At 48.3% G+C, this 10587-nt stretch overlaps 1 long non-coding RNA gene across 1 annotated transcript; it reads left to right on the top strand.

The window, feature by feature from the left end:
* The first annotated feature begins 3619 nt into the window (after positions 1 to 3619).
* LOC125756996 (uncharacterized) lies at positions 3620 to 8790 on the top strand. Its single transcript, XR_007414983.1, has 2 exons — positions 3620 to 3772; positions 8612 to 8790. It is a non-coding gene; the product is annotated as an uncharacterized LOC125756996 (long non-coding RNA).
* Positions 8791 to 10587: the final 1797 nt, after the last annotated feature.

Raw genomic sequence — 10587 nt, 5'->3', positions numbered from 1 at the left:
CTAAATCCTAGTCCTAGAGCCTCACACTCCCTTCCGCATATATCTGCCAGTCGCTGTATATCATCTTGACTGTCCGCAAATAAGACAATATCATCAGCATAAAATAGACCTGGAAGCTTCTGCTCAACCATCGCTCCGACCTGTTTGTGTGACAAATTAAATCCAATGTTGCTACCTTCTAGCGCTTTTTCCATCCTCGCCATGTACAGCATGAATAACAGCGGGGACAAAGGGCATCCCTGTCTCAGCCCCTTGCTAATTTCAACGCTGTCCTTGCTACTTATTCCTTCCCATTCTATACAAACTGTATTTCCTCGGTATATTTCCCTCAAAAGCTGTACACAGTCGTCACCTATGCCCACTTCCTTCAATATATCCCACAAAATTTCCTGATTAACGTTGTCATACGCCCCGGTGATATCTAGATAAGCTACGTATAAGGGCCTGTTTTCTATTTTAGATATTTCTATACACTGGGTAAGAACAAACAGATTATCGTCTAACCGCCTGTCGATTCGAAATCCATTCTGAAGTTCTCCCAAAATATCATTTTGTTCTACCCACGCTTCTATTTTTAATTTTACTGCCTGCATCGCCAACCTGTATAGCACCGATGTAATTGTTAGCGGTCTATACGAGCGAATGTTATCCTTTTCTCCCTTGCCTTTATAGATTAAGTTCATTCTACTTTTTCTCCAACTGTCTGGTATTTCCCTCTCCTGTAAGCACTTTTCTACGGCTTTCAGCAGTGCTTCTTTAGTGTTATGTCCGAGTTCGTTAATGAGGCTGACGGGAACCCCATCTAAGCCCGGAGTAGTGCGCTTAGGAATTTTTCCTTCGGCCTTCTTCCAATTGAAATTCTCTAGTACTACATCTTCGTCGGTTGCTCTCCTTTGCGTACTTTTACTCACCGGGGGAATCCCCTGGGGGACCTTTTTAAACGAATCGGCTGTTATCTTTCGGATGTAACCTAGCGCTTCATATCCTTCCAATTTATTTCCTCCTTCATCTACTATATGTTGTTGCATTGTGACAGACTTCCTACCCAGCGCTTTTAGATGGCTCCAAAATATCCTAGGCGCGGCCTTCTTCTTTTCGCGAATCTCTGTCATCCAGCGTTCACTTTCACCTTTAATTTTTGCCTCGACTAATTTCTGCACAATGGATTTTTGCTCTAAATATATTTCCCATATTTGGTTGACTTCGTCCTGTGGCCGCTTCTCCTTTTTTGCCTTTCTGTGCTCCCGTGATGCCTGACGTCGCATCTCGATCGCTTCCCGGATTTCTTTGTTCCACCAACTTTTTGGCTTTTTCTTTCCTTTCCAACAAATAGTTTTCTTCTCTATTTCCATTTCTTTCGTGATTACATGTAGCAGCTCACTATACTTCCAGACTTTGCCTGGTAGTTCGTCTACTTTTTCCTCGACTCTTGCGGCTATATTTGTTATTTGTTTGTCATTTAGATACGAGCTGCCAAACTTTGATTCTATGTTCTTATTTTCAGTTTATATCCCATTTGTAATATTATGCGTTTATGATCACTACCTAAGCTGTTAATGCCTTCTTCGTCTATTCTCATCTCTCTAAGTTTGTCATATATTCCTTCTGTCATGAGACAGTAATCAATGCTCGATTGCCTGTTTCTGACTTCCCACGTGATCTGCCCCTCACACTTAGGCCCCACGTTAACTATCTCAAGACTATGTTGCTCGCAGAGATCTAGCAATAACTTGCCATTGGTGTCTGAATATCCGTCAAGGTCATGAATGTGAGCGTTCATGTCCCCTAGAAGGATTATCTCGGCATCATGACCAAATTCTTTAATATCGGTGCTTATGCATTTCACTATCTCCAGATTCTTTTCTCTGCAGTTATTGCCTGTCCACAAGTAAGCTACACCTAGCCACGTTTTCTTTCCACCTACTGTGCCCGAAACCCACATGTGCTCTGAACACGTTTGTTTCACTCTCTCCCATTTTGTTCTGCTATGAATTAGCATTCCAACCCCCCCACCGCTCCTTTCTGATGTGATCCTGTTACATCCTTCCCAAACATAATTTTCAATATGTGGTGGCTCTTCCAAGTCTCTAAGGTGTGTTTCTGTAACCGCATAAACACCTATCTGTTCCTTGTTTAACAGGTCTGAAGAGCGCCTCTAGTGGAGATCGCTGAAATCGAAACTGAGGGTCCATGGCCTCCGAAGTTGCCCACCGCGTGCCGGTAGATATTCTCGGAGGCCTGGTATTTTTTGGGAAAATTTGCAAATCTTCCACGCCAGGTGGCGCTCAGTCCGCTCCTGTCGCCACGCTGTGACCCTCAAAAAACATGGCGCGCGTGTCGTCACCGCCACCGCGCATGCGCAGACTACCCTCCTGAAAAAGGCCCATTGTTTAACCCAGATTCCTGTGGAACACTAACGCAACCTAAAAGGGACACTAAGTGAAACAATAAATTAGCTTACACTGACAAATTATACTCAGAAAACTGTAGTGTCGTTAATTTCACCTGGATAGCCTTATCAAAAATTGGGGGACGCCTAAGCTTCGCCTTTAAGAGTTGAACGCGATAGCGATATCCTGCCCCTAGTGCGCACTTCGAACATTACGAGTGTTTAAAGGTGTGTGCCTTATGTAACGGGTAGCATACTTTAAACCAGGAGCAATTATGCGCGAGAAACTTTTTCGAAGTTGCGATGCACCCACTACGTGGTCCTAAGGGAATACGCGCAGTAATGTGTGTGCCTTTTGTAATGGGTGGCTCTCTTTAAACCACGAAGTCGTTATGATATTGACACGGTGTGACGCCCGATGGCAATGTACGCTTACGCAATATTACTGCGATATTACATCTCGTACTGTGACACCTGTATACAGGACGCGTTTTTTGGGAAGCATCAAAGTTACTTTGAGTGCAGCTCCAAGCAGAGGCGTGGCTTTGTGGTAGAACACCTGCTTGCCACGCAGACGGCCTGGGTTCGATTTTCACACGGACCCAATATTTTTATTATTTATTTTATTTGCAGCTTTTTCCATTTTTCGCTCACGGACAAGATGATGATTTTTCGCTCTCAACCAACGGCCCCGGCGCCGACGGCGGAATTTCTGCGATACGAGCTCTTTAACGCTATCGCGTTAATAAAGGAGAAAAAATGTCAATAGTTTCGCTTTTAAATTTCCTGCCAAAAGCTCCGATGGTGTCGACACGAATTTCAGAGCCTTTTTTTGTATTTTGGCCACATTCGCTCGACTCCCGAAACTTGGTATGTTAAGTCTCTCGCTCCATGAGAACACAATGTGTTTCATTTTTACCGATTAGGAACTACGTAGGCCCTGGCACATGCCATCAAAATCTATGACGTCACGGCGGGCAGCGTCGACACGAACTTTTGTTTTTTCACGTTTTCTCGCTTACCAAGCGCCCTCTCGCAGCAAGTGTGGTGTGCTTGGTAACGTGAAAGAGTGAATTAGTAGTACGAGAAAAATCGTTTTTCTCTGAGAGCCCCTTTAACGTATGTGCATGCCCGAGTTCATGATTCATAAAAACGTTGGTTCAAAATAAAGCATGTCCAACAGCCATGTTTGTCTTTTGTCAATACCTGTCATGCATGCAATTCGCCCTTGTTCCTTTCGATTGTAACAAAAAGAAACTGTGATTAAATTAGGTTTATTTCTGGACGTACTAGGTTTTCATCCTGCCCTGCGCAAGCTTATGTACATTGAACACTTCGGAAGGTGCCTAATCCTGGTTGAAAGGATCGGTAATCACGGAAGAGGTATGTGACATTGTGTATTTCGCCATTGCGATTAAGCTGTATATTTGTGCACTTATCTAGCGTGCCACTCAGTGTCGATAGAGTCAAGAAGTCACAGTTTCGTCGCAAGGGCGAACGAACTAGTGAATACAACAGAAACGAACATATATGTTATACGAAGCAAAGATAGAAGCTAGCGCCTTTAGCATCCGAGCTAGCGTAACTCGACAAAACGCCGGCCTAAGGAAACGCGGCCGATGAAGCGAACAAAGGGCCACCTTCTTGCTGTCTAATGCTTCAACGCAAACATCGTTGAGACAGAGCATGTACAGGCGCCCTTTTCTTTCAACCTGAACGCGCCAACGTCGACCGCCGAGTCGATAAGGGCCGTGTCACGGAGCGCAACGGCGAAGTGAACGATAATACGCGCATGCGTGCAGTGAACAGTGTAGTGCAGCTTTCGTCTGCCAGGTTGTTATACCAAACGGACCCAACCCCGCCTGCTTTTAGATGCGAAGTATCTTAAGGCGGAGCTCAATCCGGTGGTGGTGGTGGTGGCGGTGGTGGTGGTGGTGTGCGGCGTGACCACCCTTACTGCGCATGCGCATACCCTCTCCACGCACCTCCTCTCCACTCACCCTCTCCCCTTCCCCTCACCACTTTCCCTCTCGCCTCCCCCTTTCCACTCTTCCTCTGAAACGCGGGCTAGACATGCCGAAATTCTCTCCTGCGCAATGCCGCGATGAGCTCGAGCGCTTGCGCGTCCCCTCCCCTTCTCTCTCCTCTCCTACGCTGCCCCCCTCTCGCCCGCCTGTCGACCGCGTTCCCCGCTCGCCCTGTGAGAATTAACGGCCAGGCTAGATGGAAGATGCGACGCGCGTAGCGTCCCTCTTCGCGTTCCACGACGTGAGGTCGGTAGCATGCCCAACGAACGCCAACGGAACGCGATCGGGCAAGTGCTCCGGCTTCGCATCGCCTCATGGTCCCCTTTAGCGGGAGATGGTGTAATTTAGATTTGAAGTATCTCTAGCTCGGGTGTATGTAACACGGCGTGGTCATCCGCACTCGGCGTAGTCCGCACTCACCCTACGCTTGCGCGGCTCTCCTCCTTCCCTCTCTCCAACAGCTGCGCCTTACTCTCTCCACTTTTCTACCAGCACATGCTTGCGCTTCTCCTGCATTCTCGCTTCTGCTCTCACGGCGCATACGCTACTCTCCTCCTCTAGTCTCCTCTCCTTCATGTGGTAGAGCGCTGCGCGCGTTCAGTCCAGCACTTGCCTCGGTTAGCTCCTCTGAAATGCGGGCTCGACATGCCGAAATACTCTCCTGCGCGGCGCCGCGATGAGTGCCAGCGCATGCGCGTCCCCTCCCCTTCTCTCTCCTCCCCTACGCTGCCTCTCTCTCGCGCGCCTGTCGACGTTCCCCGCACGCCCTGTGAGAATTAACTGCGAGGCTAGAGGGAAGACACGGCGCGCGTAGTGTTCCTCTTCGCGTTCCACGACGCGAGGTCGGTAGCATGCCCAGCGAACGCCAACGGAACGTGATCGTGCAAGTGCTCCGGCATCGCATCGCCTCATGGTCCCCTTTAGCGGGAGATGGTGTAATTTTTTTGTCCTTGCTTTTTAGTCCTGTTTTTCGCTTGCTGTGGCAGATATATTTGTTGTCTCAGGAAAGTGCTGCAGGAAAAAAAGTGGCGAAGCTTGCACTAAGCCGTGCAATGCTTGAAACAGCGAAACTGCACGATTCTGAGGACTAATCTCGTTGCCTCTATCTACGTTCTTTCTAGGCCTTAGCTAAGCGATGCACATTGTTTGTAGGTTGCTTCTAGGTTGTTGATAGGCTTTAGCTATGTCATGTTATGTTGTTTATACGCTGATTCTCAGCGCAGAGAGGTTCGAGTTAAACCGCAGGCAGTCGCAGACGTGACATGGATGTCCAAACTGCAGAGACAGCAACTTGCGCTGATACGAAGCGTTCGCCCCTCTCATAGATCTACGGGCACCTCGTCTTTGGCGTAGGCCTTACATCACTTCGGGGTCTTCTCGCAGCCGCCGTTGCCTTTCCCGTTCCCTAGTATTCTCTCATTATACTTACTCGGGGTATTCGGCTCGACGCCGTCGCTTCCCAGCCATTTGTTGCTGGGCTAACATTTGCATCCTTCATTTTTATTGGACCAGTGGCGAGTAGTGGGACTTACTCAATTTCTGTCGCAGATACCCGTTTATTATGATGGTATTTTTTTGGCTCTGTCGGACAATGAACGAGTTGCTAAACAGCTACGCTGGTAAAAGAAAAAGAAGGACTCTCACGCCCATCTCATTCGTCCATCTCACGCGCAACCACTTGAACTTTTCTTTTCAACTTGATGGCGGCGTTCAGAAAAGAAAAAAAAAAAGAGGACGATAACGGTGCTCAAAAGAAGCGAGAATGGTGTCCGCTTCCCGGAACAGCCTAGCAGAAGACAGCTGCGCAGGTCTGCTCATCGCGCGCCCGCGCGCATTCTCGTCCATTTCGCCGCTATGCTCCGCTATGCGCCGCTTATCGAATCGGTGGTCGAATCTCGCGCGTTAGGTTTAAAAAAAATGCCCGGATGTACAAAGGTATGAAGCTTCTGCTGATCCCTGTCAAGATAGGGCGCGCGCAACAGTGCAGATGATCAAACGCGCCATTTTCTGCCGGAACCACGGAGAACGCCCTCCGAGACCTCCCCCCCCCCCCCTCCCTCAGGTCTCTCGCGCGACGGAGATGGCAGGCACGTTTCCTCTCCGCTTGAGTCGCTATCTCTTTTATATTGCTATGCTTCTGCAAACACAAGGCAGAGAAAACTTGCAGCTTTTTGTTATGACTAACCGTGTTGCTATGGCGCGTAGTCCTTGCAGAATTAACTATAAGAAAATGTACGTGGCTCGTTCAAAAGGGGTAGTGTATGTCATAGGATACCCCTGTCATGTGTTCTGTATTACGTAGGACAGACAGATGCCTCAACATTCGACTGCAGGTGCATAGCTATATGTGCGGAAAGTGCGACAAGCGTTTCTTGGTTGGCATTGCGCACAAGTTGGCTCACTAATTGTGCCACAGAAATGCGCAGCATAATTTGAGCAAGCGCCATTACGCGGCTCCGGTACACTATTAAATGAAGAAATAGTGTACCAACGCCTTCAGAAGTGCTGACTCGGCTACTATATGACATTTTTCAATAATCCACTTCTGAACAAACGTTCCGACTACGATATTCAACCAGCGTGACAGTGACGTCATGTCCGCGTAGACGTAATACTTAACTCCTTCAGGCGCGAATTATGATCGACAGCCTGCAAATGTGTTAAATTCGCGTACATCATGCTAAGGCACTATATATTACGATCAAAGAAAGAAAATGAAGTAATGTGTTGTATTGTGTTCATTTAGAGGAAAGATGAATGAATAACCCCTTCCGAAATTGTTTCAGTTATGTATGTGTATATTTACACGTACACATACAAACGCACGCACGAACATACATAAAGTATGGCTGAACCCCTCCCCCCCCTCCCCCCGTGAAAAAAATCTCTGGCTGCGCTACTGGTTAGGGAAAGTCACAGTAGTAATGCAGAAGGTTCAATGGTGAACAATGAATTTTGCTCTATCTTGGCGACTAATCCAAAAAAATGGCAAAACAATTTTAGCGTCCATGTAAACGATGCGCCTCAAGGGGTTAAGCGACCACAAAGTTTGATATATCCATTCACAGGTGCAGCTCCACAACGCACCCGCAATTTTCTGTAACACTGTAGACTGAAATACCTATCTCCTTCCCAGCGCCATAGAGCAGTAATATCCAAAAGATGTTCTAGTCATCCGTTTTGTGATTAATCAAAGCATAAATTCAAAATAAGCACCTATGTTCTTGTTGCTCCATACGTGCCTAGGCTATAGGGATTATGGTCAAGCTAACTAGCTAACCTTTGTGTTATATGCCTTCAAAACTTGTAATTCCCCCTGTTTCGCAAATGCACCTGAAATGACGGAGCAGAGCCATCAGTATGAGGTAAATCTCTTTTTTAACACGAAAGTGTTTTATGCCGGGGTCCACCACGGCTCCACTGACGCATTTCCGTCACGGATATGACGTTGTAAAATACAAAGACTAACATGTGGCAAAGAAAAAACTTATAAGAAAGAATTCCGTCACCGGGCGTCGAACTTACGACCTCTCGATTGCCAGCGCGCTGCGCGAAACGACTCCGCCACAGACGGCATGTTCTCTGCCACGCTAACGGCGAGCTATTTATGTACACCATTCGCCGGTGGCGGTACTCATAGATCGGCGGTACAGCGTGTTTTCGTCATCACTAGCGAGATGGCGCGAAGGGCTCGAACAGCGCGCTTTAAAAGTCGTCCCCCACGCGGATTAGCGCGCGCCTCGGCAGGGCCAGCAGGGCGTGGTCGCTCGTGCGGGCGCTTATCTCGTGATCTCGGTGGTTTGTACGTCTTGCGCTCTGCCTGCAAGTTTCCGTTGAGAGCACGAAGGTCACCCCGCTCACTGAAGCGGCCGCTTTCGCGAAAGGAGCGCGCTGCTCACACAGAAATAAGTTACAACTGTGACAGTTCGCGCTCATCCTGTGTATGTTCGTTCCGCGCGTCCTTTCTGCTTGAGCAGCGCATTGCAAGTTTCGAGCGGCTTGCCGTTCTTCGCGTAACAATACAATTTGATGCTGTAGCATTGCTTCCTTCGCGCTTGGGGCGAAAGAATGCACAACAAACGCTCAGCTACGTCTGTGAAGACACGTTTCACTTTCGTGTTATACCGATTCCTATGACAGAGGGATCAGCCATGTTTTTTTTTCATCACTGCCACATATCGCCACACTGTTACAGGTTGCCAGCTGATGATGACTGAAAGTGCACTGGATTACCCTATTCCGACGTTCTGTATGCTCCTCTACCGCCACCACTGCCCCGGGCCCAAGGTTGTGCTCTACCATCCCTATTGCAAATATCAAGACGCTCTCATTGACCGAAAGGCAATTGATGAAGGCTATATTAAGCATTGAAAAACGAATATACTAAATAGTATATTGACCAATAAAACAGCACACAAACACAGCTCATAGACTGCCTGCTTGCTTGCTTATTTATTTATTTCTCGACACAGTCGATGTTTTTTTATCAACAGAGTCGATTACCTATCTGCGCAATCGACTGAAAAGAAAAATATGGCTTTCAAGTCGTCTTAGGCCGCAAGTCTCAAGTACCCTGCCCGCGGACCTTTCTTTAGCGGACCGGCCCGCAGATGACTGTCTTTGTCCCATATTTTGTTTTAAGTGGGGAGCATATTAGGGGCTCACGCTGTCGTATGCTCTCATCGTATGCTGTCGTACGCTGTCGTCGTCGTCGTCATCGTCTCATATCACTTGGCGTAACGCAGGCAAAAGCATGCATACCGTAGCAATCTAACCATAGCCATGTTTAGCAAGCGAGCGGGAAAGGGAAGTGAGGCCGAGGAGCAGCAATGTGAGGTTGAGGAGGAGGGAAAGGAGGAAAGCAGGGGGTAGGAAAAAATTCGCCAGATCCCACGTATCGTGGGAATCGATGTTATGCGAAGCATGCGCGGGATGGTGACTGTGGCGTAATTTTTCAGATTGAGCGAAACGTTACGGAATTACGCTAGAGAAATATGGAAGTGGTATACGCACACTCGTATGTTGAAGAGTCGCATATGTATTATATAACCAGTTGTTTACAGTTGCGTAACGATAGCCACAGCAACATGTACAATCAGCGTCAAATGAAACCCGAACAGCGTCGAGCCTTCGCAATGGTGTAGCGCGCACCGTCCTGTCATTACCATTGACCGGCGCGCGCATATGCGCAGTGCGCCCAAGCCGGATGCGCGCGCCGGCCAATGGTGATGACAGGACGGCGCGCACTATACCATTGCGAAGGCTTGACGCTGTTCGGGTTTCATTTGACGCCCACTGTACGTTACCAACACCAGACGCGGTAAGCTGATATGTAGTGCTTCTATTCTTCAATAATGATAGCGCGAATCCGAGCAGGACAAAGAAGGAACACAGATGCACAGGACAGGCGGTACTCGCAACTAAGCTTCATTCAGGAAAGTTTCCCGAGATACATACAACAGCCGAGTGGCACGCGCAGACGCACTGCACGTACGGTATGCAGTCACAGTTACAGTTGTTATGCTTATACTTGTCCGTTATGACGGAGAACGCACGCACGTTTCACGAACCAGTGTGTATGTGTAGAAAGGGTTCTTGACAGTCCTTGAACAAGGTCATCATCGCCGTGATCAGTGAGCACCAGCAGCTAGGCCGGACTTGTTAATTGGATCTGTTCGTGATCGCTGCCATGAGGAGTCTAAGTGTAGTTCAGTGCGAGGTATAGTGCAGCTGGTGGAAATCCTGGATGCCTCCTACGATGAAATGATCCATGATGCCTCATGTCGTGCACGTGGCAGCAACGTCTTTTGATGCCCGCTCCACATCCAATCCGTCTTTCACGCAGTATAAGGGCCAAGTGTTGTTCGCTCTTGATAAATCAATGTTGAAGTCACTGGTTATGATGAAAGGCTCGGTTCTCTCAGCAGATTTATTCCAGGAAGCATTGACGCCGGTTTTTGCGTAAACCACGTGGTCCACGTTGCGGACCATGTGGACGAGTGGATGGTAGTTGAGCGTCTTCCAGGGGTGTTCTGTCTTCAGTTTCCTCACTTTCCTTGCGTCCGCCGCGGTGGTGTAGCGGTTAAGGCGCTCGGCTGCTGACCCGAAGGTCGCGGGTTCGATCCCGGCCGCGGCGGTCGCATTTCCGAGAAGGCAAAATGCTAGATACCC

The sequence above is a fragment of the Rhipicephalus sanguineus genome, chromosome 1 (assembly GCF_013339695.2).
Source record: "Rhipicephalus sanguineus isolate Rsan-2018 chromosome 1, BIME_Rsan_1.4, whole genome shotgun sequence".
Lineage (NCBI taxonomy): Eukaryota > Metazoa > Arthropoda > Arachnida > Ixodida > Ixodidae > Rhipicephalus > Rhipicephalus sanguineus.
The sequence above is the reverse complement of the archived record's forward strand: the minus strand, read 5'-3'. Positions and strand labels throughout refer to the sequence as shown.